This window comes from Chinchilla lanigera, unplaced genomic scaffold, assembly GCF_000276665.1.
Source record: "Chinchilla lanigera isolate Chin_1 unplaced genomic scaffold, ChiLan1.0 scaffold00004, whole genome shotgun sequence".
NCBI lineage: Eukaryota > Metazoa > Chordata > Mammalia > Rodentia > Chinchillidae > Chinchilla > Chinchilla lanigera.
This window is the reverse complement of record NW_004955405.1, coordinates 29,477,459-29,489,521: the sequence shown is the minus strand read 5'-3', so window position 1 is coordinate 29,489,521 and position 12,063 is coordinate 29,477,459. Positions and strand designations below refer to the sequence as shown.

General features: G+C 38.9%; 1 long non-coding RNA gene across 1 annotated transcript; it reads right to left on the bottom strand.

Annotated features, from left to right (window-relative positions):
- Window positions 1-1,440: 1,440 nt before the first annotated feature.
- LOC106149411 lies at window positions 1,441-10,033 on the bottom strand. Its single transcript, XR_001235571.1, has 3 exons — window positions 9,570-10,033; window positions 4,513-4,650; window positions 1,441-1,697 (listed from the first exon to the last, which is right to left on the bottom strand). It is a non-coding gene; the product is annotated as an uncharacterized LOC106149411 (long non-coding RNA).
- Between the last annotated feature and the right edge of the window lie 2,030 nt (window positions 10,034-12,063).

Here is a 12,063-nt window from a genome sequence, read left to right as displayed (position 1 = left end):
TAGATTTTTCTTCCTGTGCAACTGCCACGTCTAAATACAATGCCAGTCCTGCAGGTTCTGATCGCTGAGTGCACCATCTAGCCTCATGTTCTGTTCTCTCTGGGTTGCCTGTGCCTTGATGCCGGTCCTTATGTTTTCACAGCAGAATGACCACAGCTTGCTGACTCAGCCCCTTTGATAAGCTAGCTCTTCTCCATGATGGCAGGCCACACTTCCTAGAGTAGAGACTTGATCAAGTAATTTCCTTATTAAGAATTCCATAAGGCTCTCTAGAGCTTTCAACATACAGTCTTTTAGCACTTTTGTTCTCTAACCTTATATTAATCAAGCTCCGTTATCTCACATTCTCTGCATGCCCTTTACTCTGTTTATATCAAAGCTGTTTTATGCTTCTGCGTGCTCACACATGATATTAACACAGTCCAGAAAATGCTTTTCCCCACTGTGTGCACAGCTAGTGCTTGTTCATTTTTCAGAGTTTGGCAGTATTGCAAACTCTTCCCAGGAACCTTCCGGTGCCTGTCTCTTCTCTGGACCGATGGGACTTTGTGTATACAGTAATGTGTATACAGTAAAGCCTAGTCCTACTGCTTTCCTATGTATTCCTAGATTCTAATAGGGACTGGTACATTAGCTGGTATTAAAAAGATTTCTTTTTTAATGGATGAACAGGCCAGATACATGATCAAGTTAAAATGCAGGTGGGCCCTAAATTAATCTGCCTCATGTCCTTGTAAGAAGAAGAAATTTAGACACAGAAAGAGACATCAGGATATGCATGTGCAGGACAAAGACGATGTAAAGACCCTGAAAGCCAGGACAGTCCTTCATAGAAGCCGTACCTGCTGACACTTTGACCTTGAACTTGTAGTCTCCAGACCTGTGGGGAAAATGCTTTCTGTTGTTTATGCTTCCTATACTTGGATGTTTTTATCTTGGCATTTTTAGCAAACTGACGGAAAGAGGAAGTAGTAGATAGGAAAGAGTAGTAGATAAAGTCAGAGAAGTAACAGAATGTTGCGCACAGGTAATGGAGGAAAATTCTGTTGTGATACACTTGTAAGGACTTAAATTTTTCTTTTAATGAAGTGGAAGCCGTGGAAAGCTCTGGAGATGATAACAAATATGCTCTAACTTTCACCCTTATCAGTACGAGGAGCTGGTGGCACAGGAATCATATTGATAAGAACGTCAAAATTATCAAGTATGCAGGAGAGAAGGGGTACAAAAGCAATAAAAGGGAGAGAGCACTGAAGATGCTTCTTTGCTTCTATTTTACAACTGGGAATACTGAGAATACAGAAAATGGAGCGAACTATCCTAGATGTAATTGTTAAGCAGTCCCAGAAGTAGGAATTGGGTATCTGATGCTCTTTACTACTTTATGCTTGAAGGGAAATACATTTGGCTTTTCACATAAAGAAAGCAAGTTTCCTAATATTTTAAGAAGGCTAGATTTATTCTTGTGAGGAGATGTGAGCACGTGTGTGGGTTACAGAGACCCTCTGACACACAGTGGCGCCCAGCTGCTCACCCATCTCTGTGACCCAAGGACTGGCAGGAACAAGTGGAAATTTTTCATGGGCTCTGGTCATAGACTGTTCCACAGATGTCCTTCACGCTGGATCATTTCATTGGCAGAACAGTTTTTGGAGAGGATGATAAGACGGACAAATTAGGAGAAGAGCCTTCTGGTTCTAGATTAACAAAGAATAAGTGTATGTGTGTGTACATAGACATGTATATTTGCATTGTATACATACGTACACACTATTGGATATCCGTAAAATACAGAAATATCAAATGTACAGATCTTAAAATTTGTTTAATAGTATACATATGTTCCATACCATTTGTAGGCTATTGGAGCACTATAGCATAGAGATCTGAATTCAGATCACAACTCTATCTCTACACAAACTTGGAGAACTTAACTGGATCTCAGTGAGATTCAATTACTTCATCTGAAATATAGGATAGTAGTCATGACTAACTCATAAGTTGTGGCAAGATTTAAAAAGATACTGGGCATAAAGACAGACAAAACAATGCCTGAGTCACAATAAATGTTCAATAAAGGTACCTTTTATTTTTATTGTTTTTTCTTTTGCTTATTTTAGATTTAATATTTTCTTCTTTTTCTAGTTTCCTAAGGAAACTAAGATCATTGACTTGAAATCTTTTTTCTTTTCTAAGGTAAACATTTATTTAATGCCATAAGCTCTGAGTATTGTTTTAGTGTCATTCCACAAAGTTTGCTTTTTTATATTTTTGCTTCTACTCAAATTAAAATGTTTTCTTGTGATTTTCTTTTTGGCCTATGTTTTTCAAATATTTGAGGTGTTTTGCAGATATATTTCTGTTGCTGAGTCCTATTTAATTCTTTAAGGTTCAGAGAATATAGTACATATAATATTAACCCTCTCTTACTGCCTGGGACTTGTTTTATGACCCAAAATATTATCTATCTTATTGAATAAAGTAAGCATACTTGAAAAGAACGTGCGTTTTGTTGGTGGATGGAAGGTTTTATCAATTTTAATTAGGTCAAGTTGGTAGATAGTATTGTTCAAATCTCCTTTATCTTCACTGATTTTCTCTCTACTTTTGCTATCACTTACTACGAGTGAGGGGGCCAGGTTTCTAAGTGTTGGAACTATAAAATGTCATATTATTACTATAGTCACTTCATCTTCCTTTTCATTCCCGCTTGTTTGATATTCCTTTTGCTATACATTTACTGTCAATTTAAAAAATCTATATGCTAAGTGGTGCCTTTCAGTGAACATGCAGTTAGGTGTTTTCTTTTAATTCAATCTAGTAATACTTGTAATTCAGTTCAAGTGTCTGTACCTTTAACATTAAATGTAGTTACTGATATTACTGATTTTTAAACCTTCATGTCACTGCTTAATTTCTGGTTATTGGTATTCTCTGTCTCATTATTCTTTTCTTATTTTTTAAAATTAGCTAAGTATTTTCATTATCAAACCTTCATTTTTATTGGCTTATTAACTATAACTCTTATTTACTTTTTGCTGACAGCTGTCCTGTGGTTTAAAGTATATACTTGTTAATTTATCACAGTTTACCTTCAATTAATATACTACCTCCCACATGATGTAGGAACATTGCATCAGTACACACGCATACATTTCCCCTTCCATCTTTTATGCTATGCTGCTATCCTGTTTTCTTCTACATATGACATAAAGTCCAGAATTTACTAGTTTTTTTCTTGAAGAATCATTCATCTTTTAAAGGAGTTATAAAACAACATTTTGTATCATCATCGTCATTATTATATTTAATTCTATTATATATTTTTGTCATTTGTTTTTTCTGTTTATTAAACTTTTTCCTGGATTTATGGATTTTGGTGTATATATTTAAGTAATGCTGATTTTCTGTTGCTTTTGCTTTATTTTTTGGGATGCAGTTAAATTACTTGGAAGCAGTCAGATCCTGTAAAATAAGTTCTATTAGGGTGGATCCAGAACAGTTGTTAGACTAGAACTCATTTATTCCCATCATTAAGAGAGTGCCCATGGAGAATTCTACACACTGTTTATTGAAGTGTGAAGTATTTCTCATCTTGGTTTGGGGCTGAAAATCCAATCCCAGCCCTGGGTGAGCTCCAAGGGCTTTCTGAATAGTCCTTTCTGGTGTTTCTTTCTTCAGACACAGGTAGTTGCCTCTCACAGTTCTGCAGGTCAGAACTCAGCCTGTGATTTGAAGAGATCCTTCTGCTATCTACAGAGCTCTACCTCTTTCTTTGTGCAGCTCCTGTTTTCTGGTACTCTTCAAATTCTACCCCCCTCACCTCTCTAAACTTCTGCCTCTATCTCCTCAACTCAGGACTGGAGAGCTACATTTAGGTCTTCCCAGTCCATTCCTGCAAGCAATCAGCTAGAAAAAGCATAGGGTTTTTAGACGAACAAGTTCTCCTGGTTTGGCAAGGGCTATTCTAGTCTTAGCACTGAAAGGCCCTTACTCTAGAAACCCCTTAAGGCCTAGGCAAACTGAGATCACTCTGATAGCTGGTCACTATGTCACGTTGTTATTTTCCCTCATTTAGGGATTATGGTGCTGTAGTATCTTTGGTCCAGATCTTGGAAAAAATATAGAATCTTCTGTTTTCTGGTTATTTCAAAATCATTCTATTCATTTCAGTTGGAAACCAATGACTTGATTTATTTTTTATTTGTAAGGTTGTTTATTCCACATGAAAAAATCAAGGAGAAGGTAGAATAAAAGCAGAAAGACTAAGCACCACCTACTACTATTATGCTTTTAACTGATGGTGACCTAGAAACAAATAGTGATATAGATGATCAAAAACGTTAGAAGGAGATAAGACATACTTGAGAAATAACTTGCATAAATCAGAGCCATAAAACAACTTGCTACAGGTCATTGTAAGAGTTTCCCAAAGAGCCACGTGGTGGAGGTTTGGTTCTCGGGATGGCACTGTAGAGAGAAGGTGAACCCTTTAAGAGGTGAGACCTTTACCTTACTGGGGACTTGTCCTTGAAGGGGATTGTGGAGCCTTTCCTCCTTTCTCATCTTTCCGTTTCATCCCTGGCAATACGGTGAACAGTTGTGCTCTGGCAGACGTTCCCCACCATGATGTGCTTCCTTCTCAAAGGCCTGCAAACAGCAGGACCAGTTGGTTGTGGGCCGGAAACATCAAAACTGAGAGCCAAAATAAACCTTTCCTACTTGTAAATGGACTGTCTCAGACACTTACTGTAGTGATGACAAGCTGACTAACACACAACTCATAAAGTACATTTCTTAGTTGATTTCAATAATTCAAGTAATTATGAATTGAGTTACTGGTTATGATCCATCCTTTGTATCTTGACCACATGGAATCATAGATAGTTCTAGGGCCCACATCTACTAGACAGAGAATCTAGTAGTTGGTGAGGAATTTGGAAGAATGGAGGCAACAATTCATAGATGGAGCAGGGTAAGTGATTGTATTTCAGTGCATTGAGGCTGAGATATATGACACTCTCTGGGAATGGAAATTTATGAGCATTTATGAAAGAATAACTACTTATGTGTCTAAGGCTACTGGACCATCTCCTTTGACATCTGATGTATTCACAGCTATTCAGTTAAGATCAAAGTCCTTGCTAATCAACATTATGTAGAAAGCTGGAGATCATCATCCCAAGGTCCAGGGAGGAATGTCTTATTTGCATCCTACATATTTTCCTTCACATTATGTATCAAACTTTCCATGCCATAGTTAAGTTAGCTAAATGTAGACCTACTTACTGGGAATAGAGAAGCGCCATTGCATATAAAATTCTCAAATGAGAATATACTTTCAGATATTTTATTTCTTAAGGTAGAAGAACTCCTGACTTAATACAGGCCTGTTACTTCAACAAGAGCTTGGATTTGTCCTGCTTTGTGGAGAGTATGTACACATGTACATTCATATACCATAGTGTGTGCATGTGTGTAACACTGGTGACAAAGAGGACAGTGTACCAAACTGTCCAGCAATCATCAACAACATATAGTCAAAATATCCTCCAGGAAGTCCAAACAAATTGAAATGCCTGATGTCAGAACTCTTAGGGGTGAACAAGGTGAGGAAAATGTAGTGATTTTACGTCTGATACAGGGAGAAATCCCAAGAAGTAAAAACAGGTGAATGACTTAGACTTTTCTTGAGCATTTTAACAAAACTTGTCTAAAACTGATCAAGGACATACAGAACTAAATCACTTTTGTTATACTTAGCAGTGATTCACCACCACCCCCTTTATATTTTACAAAAATACACACCTTTTATAAGACAAGTTCTTCCTCAGCTGATTTGTATCTGTATTATGAATACAGATACATCTGTAATTCATCTGTAAATGAATAGTTTTGCTGTGTCAGAAATCTGGGGAGTGGCATAGAATAGATCTCTCTAAAGAGAGTTCCAAACTAAGGATTTGTTTATTCTTAGGAGTGAATAAACCATATATTAGGTTAAGATTTTTATAGAGGAGACCGCATCTACTATATTCAGTTGATCCCCAACACTCATCCCCATACCTGCATATGGTAGATGTCCAGTAAATATTAATTGAATGAAAGCCTAATGTTTTGGGAATAATAAAATTCCATAGACAAATGAGTTTCAAATTGTTAAATCATCTATCTACTGCTATAGGTTCACAACATACATTAACCTATTAAAGGCTCTGAGAAGACCTGTAGTAACATCAATGTATTTTTGAGTGAATAAGTTCTTCACCAGTGACTTTCACCATAGTACTTGTTTCTAGGGAATATGTATTAATATCTTGCTATAATCTAACATATCTTTAAAGCAGCAAAGGTGACCTTAAAGGTGAAGATTTTAAAAGATGACTATGACACCACATTATACTCTTGTAAAACTGAATTCACACCACAAAACATTTGATCTGTTTTACTCAAAATGGTTTATAATATGAGCTGGACTGGGTTATAAGTAGAAAAAATTTTTATTTTACTTCTGTCCCTTTAAACCTGGTATTTTGACTACTTTCCCCTAGTCCCCAGGTTCTACTACCAATAAAATTGTGGATAGTTCTCTGTTGGCATTTCTGATTACTAATAGAAAATATCTTTTTTTCAAGATAGTAAGAAGTCTAACATGAAGTTTAAAGTTTTTGTTTTATTTTGTTTTTTTTCTGGTACTGGGAATCGAACTCACAACCTTGCACTTGCCAGCCAGGAGCTGTGCCGCTGAGCTAAATCTCCAGCCCCCCCAACACAAAGTTTAATCCATGTAAGCTTCAGATTTGGGTCATCCAAGCTGTTATCACTCAGTTTGGAAATCCAGGGGAAGGAAGAAGAGCAATGCTGGTCTCCTCATTTTCTCCTGTCTCCATCTTCTCCTTCCCTAGCTAAGATTTCTATCTTCTCCAGAGATAGAGGGCAGTGCTGGAGCAAAGGAAGTTTGGAAGGTAGAATAAGTTCTAACTTCACCAGCGCTGTTATAATCTTTCCTAGGGATAGCCTGAGTGTAGTGGACCTACCAGTGGATGTTTTTCTCATGGGTCATTTTGTTGAACTGGTTTTTGAAGATATTTCTTTTTTCTGCATCACAAGGTATCTCTCAAAAACTATTTCCTTGGCTCCATTATGCCTTTTTAGTTGACTTACGATTTCTCCAGGGTCAGCTTGTCATAGTACACACCCTAGTAAAGTCATGCTACCTTCCCAGGCAATTTCTTCAAAGATGACCCAATCTTTCCTTTTCGAGGAGGGTCCTTATTAGCGCCACCAAGTTTTGAAAGTGCTGATTATGTACAACAGAGCCCTGCTCCAGATACGAGACAAGGACTGCTCCATCACCACCTCTGTGTTTCCAAGTGTGAGTCACACATCAGAACCTCTTGCCAAAAGTCCAGGAGACATGTATGAAGCTTCGCAGGGGATATCCCTGAAGTGTTCTTCCTTGGCTCATGCTAAAGAAGAAAGACACCTACCTAGGGAGGGGGTGAGGATGAGCATACTTACCGAATTGGCAACATCTTCCAAGGAAATCTCTAGCATCAGCTTTCAAGTCTCTCTCAACAGGCTGGAGGTTAATGTGGTATTACAGGTAGGACCACCTTCATGTCCTCTTCCCACGTTCCTTGCTAGGGGAGCTCCCACTTCATTTTATGGAAATTAGAAAATTTTTTTGTCTTTTTGAGACAGGGTCTCGCTATGCAGTTCAGGCTGGCCTTGAGCTCACTTTGTAGCCCAGGCTGGTCTCAAACTCGCAACTATTCTCCTGCTTCAGCCTCCCGAGTGCTGGGATTATAGGCGTGCGCAACCATGACTGGCATTGCCACTTCATTTTAGATGGAGGGCTTCCTTGGCACATCTGCATGGGGCCTCTTCTGATCACCCAGACAGAAGGAAATGCCCCATTGGACATCCCTTTGTATGTGATTTAATATACTCAATCTGCACTCGCAGCTTTTATGAGAAATATAACAAATAGCAAAAGGAACTAAAGACGAAATAAGAACTAGCCATGGATATAACCATGGGGTCTTAATCATGTTACTTATAATGCATAGGGCTTACAAAATATGGAAGGAAAAAAACTGAAAGTATTACTTTTATGCATCATTTATTAGCTTCATATGGTGGGTTTCACAGCCATTAGAATGCGGACAGAGATTGAATTACACTTGCAAAAGACTTACTTCGTTCTGTTGCCCAGTTCATGGCTACCAGACAACAAATGAATTTCTCCCATAGATACTTATTTGTGCTTGGGCTTGCACTGGTCCTTTTGTTATGTTTGCTTACTACTACACCCGTTTTGTCCAGTGTCTCTTGTCAGCTGGCTCTTAATGATCCCAAGGGCATTAAGGCCACCAGCAACAAGGCCAGAGTGTCAAGGGTCCCATTAAAAAAGAAAAAAGGAAAAAAATAGCAGTTCATATTGAGTGTCAATTCACTCATGTACATTGAGGAATTGGTTGCATATTTTATCACATTAAAACTCACAGCTTCCTGGATTCTTAAATTTTCTCACAATATTCTAATACTGAGTTTCTCAGTCATGGCTGCCTGTTAGAATAACTGGAGGAGCATTTAAAATTCCTAACGCTCATGCCAAAACCCTCTCTATTAGATCAGAATCTCTGTGTTTAGTCCAAAGTCTGAATATTTTCCAAACACACAGGTTCAGTCAGTGCTGAGTGTCAGTATCAGTACCTTTGGTCTGGAATGTAACTTCTACTCTTTCATAGCAGAGCAGTGATTAAACCCTTTATGGAATCTCATCCCATCTACATGGGAAGATGAAAAGTGTAATGTTTAGGCTATATACTTATTTTTGCCTACTTTAAAAGTTAGATCCACCATTTATGATTTTTTAAATTTTATTTTTAAAGATAAAAGAACCAAAACAGGGCTGGGGTTTAGCTCAGCAGCACAGTGCCTGCCTGGCAAGCGCAAGGTCATGAGTTCGATTCCCGGTATTGGAAAAAAAAAAAGAACCAAAACATATTAATAAACACACAGACATAAATGAAACAACATAAAAATGACACAGAATTTCAGAGAAGGTGATAAGGAATTAACAATGGTTGTTGTATTACATACTGTTATCTTCATATTGGTTACTCAGGTAAACAAATATACACACGTAAGAATGAGGATCCACCATTTAAAAAATTTGGGAGTTCTGCCAGACATAGTAGTGCACACCCGTAAATCCCAGAATTTTGGGAGGTTGAGGTAGGAGGAGGGCAAGTTTGCAAGTTCAAGCTCAGCCTGGGCAGTTTTGCAAGATTCTGTCTCCAAAGAGACAAAAGAAAAAAAGAGGCAGAATAGGGGTACTTTAGATGTAGCTCAGTGTGAAGGCTATGGGCTCAGTCACCATTCTGGGGAAAAAAATTCAGAAGTCTCAATGACAAAAATCAAAATATTCAATTTCTCTTGATAACTCAGCAATTCTCTCAACAGTAGCTTACTTCTCTGTATGACAAGCAGCCGGTGCTGGCAGTCCCCAGCCCCTTCGGAGGAGGCCTGGGCATTCCACTTTACCCACGGGTCTCACCCACCTGGGATTCCAGCCTGGTCCCTGTGGGCAGAGCTCCGGACACCTGCGGTTGTCTACATTTAGAGAAATCTGTCAAAGCTCCCTTTGCCTCTTCCATTTCAAAAGCAGCAGACTCCAACTTGTGCCAGAAAGCCTTCTTTGATCTGAGTGATTCAAGCAATCCTTTCGTCCCTGGATTGTTTAAAAGGTTATCAGGTTCCTCTCTTCATTCTCTCCCAGCCTACTCCCGCCCTCATCTCAGAGAGTTTGTTCTGTTCTTCTGCTTTTAAAATGAAAACAAAGCACGACTATACATCTATTTCCAAAGACTGTAGCTCCCGAAGGCTGAGAGCCAGACGCCTGATTTGTTTTCCATCTAGAGCAGGGCACACAGAAAAAGTTGTCAAGCCAAGGCCACTCTGCTTTTGACCTTTGTAGGGCTGAATGCACAGCTAATCAACAGTGGAGGTCAAAACAGAACTCATGACTTTCAAATCATTGTTCTACTCACTGGCCTGTACTTCCTCCCATAACGACTTGGTTAAGCAACGTCCTGTTTTGCAAAACAGAAATCATAATGTACCTATGAGAAACTGGGCATGGGAGAGACATGGACCCCACCCTTGGGAAGGATGCGCTGTAGCACAGAAGCAGGATGACTTCATTTCTAGCCCTGTAGCTGCTAAGTTGGATGCGTTCAAAAACTGTGTGCTGAATCATGCAGTGTGTGGTATTCTGACCAAGTTTTCACTGGGTGCCAAGAATGTCTCTGCCTGACAATCCACAGCAAAAAAATTTAGGACACTAGAAAGGTTATCTGACAAAGACAGACCTGCGTATAAAGATGATGCAGGACCTGGAATCTGGGTGCCAGCTTTCAGTACAGGGAGGCGAATGTCCTGAGAATTCATGAGACTGTCATTCTTCATGCAAATATGTGCTTGGTCCCCAGAGAGCAGGTCTAACAGCAGGCGGTGTCAGAGGCCAACAGAAATAGAGAGATGAATGTCTAATAAAAGAATGTTTATTTGGAAATAGACAAAAAAACAGGATTGCAGTCCGTGACGCACATACATCAGCGAAGGTGGTGGCGGGTGTGTCCGGAGAGCAAAGGGAAGGTTGGGAGTTTTATTGGGACAGAGAAATTTACATGGAAAAATCGATTGGTATGTTGGGTGCTGACAAGATCTGGCAAGCTCTGACTGGTGGATGGGGAGGATGTTATGTAAAGCTAGTTTTCTGGTTATAGTTAGCAGTTCTGTTGTCAGTTGCTAAGAGGAAATAGTCTTAAAGGTACAGCAGGTCATTGTTTTGGACTGGTTCTGGAAGGTATTTTCTGGAGCAGATGTCTGTGACCTGAGTGTTTCCCATTCTGCCTCTTGGGCTTTTGACTCAGTCCTAGTGGGGTGTGGTGGACATTTAGTCCATTCTGACTGGTGTTTCCTCAGGCTGGCAGGAAGACTTCACAACTCTCTCATCAACCCACTGAGTTGGTTTGCAGTGAGCTTCTAGGGTATGATGCACGGTTCTCCTTGCTGGTACCCCCTTGTCTAAGCACACAGCCCATCCCAGGGAAACAACAAAGCAGAAACGAGAACGTAGAACCAGACATCTGGGTCTGAAGCTGGACTCTGTGACTGCCCAACTACAAGACACTGGAAAAGTAAATTTATGTATCTGTGTCTCAATTTTCTCATCAGTAAAACAGATAACGTAATGATAGTTCTTCAAAAAGTAATTATAAAATTTAAATGTTAGCACTTGTGAAGTGCTTAGGGAAACATTTGGTCCCTAATAATCATTCATTATGTTTAGTTAGAGGCAATCAACACACATTTTATGAATAGGTAATTATTGTAGCTAACAATGTTGGATACTTAGAATATAGAAGATGACTTGCTAAGCACCTTATGTGGCTCATCCCACTTAGCTCTAAAAATGGTTGATGAGCCCCTTAATCCTATTGCTCCATATTACAGAGAAGACAACTGAGGCTCAGGAAGATTAAGCAACTCACTCAAGGTTTCACAACAAACATGTGACAGAGGATATGAAACTCTACATTCTGACACTACCCCTTTTATCACTATTCTGCCAATTAAGCATGTATTTCCTAGGAAGGACCCTAAGGTAAAACGTGTTTTATGGTGTTTTTATGAGGCTTAAGTATAATAATTTGTTGACTCTTTGAAAGATCTATATATGAGAAATCCTATTCTTATTAGCCTCATTTAGCATATCAAAAGGTGTTAAAAATAATAATTAGCCTTGGGAACCAAGAAACAAGTAAGACCAGTCATTTTGACACACCAAAGTGCAATTTAATGTGTGTCACCTACTCCAGATAACAACCATTGAATAAATTAACAAAACATTGTGTTGCGCACCGGGACATCATGTTCTTTTGCTTTGTTATTGTAACTGTTAAAACATACTTTGTTGAGATGCTTTTATCTTCTCAGATATTAGTTGGAATGTTCTAGTGAGATGAAAAACAAGTCACACTTGGGAGATGA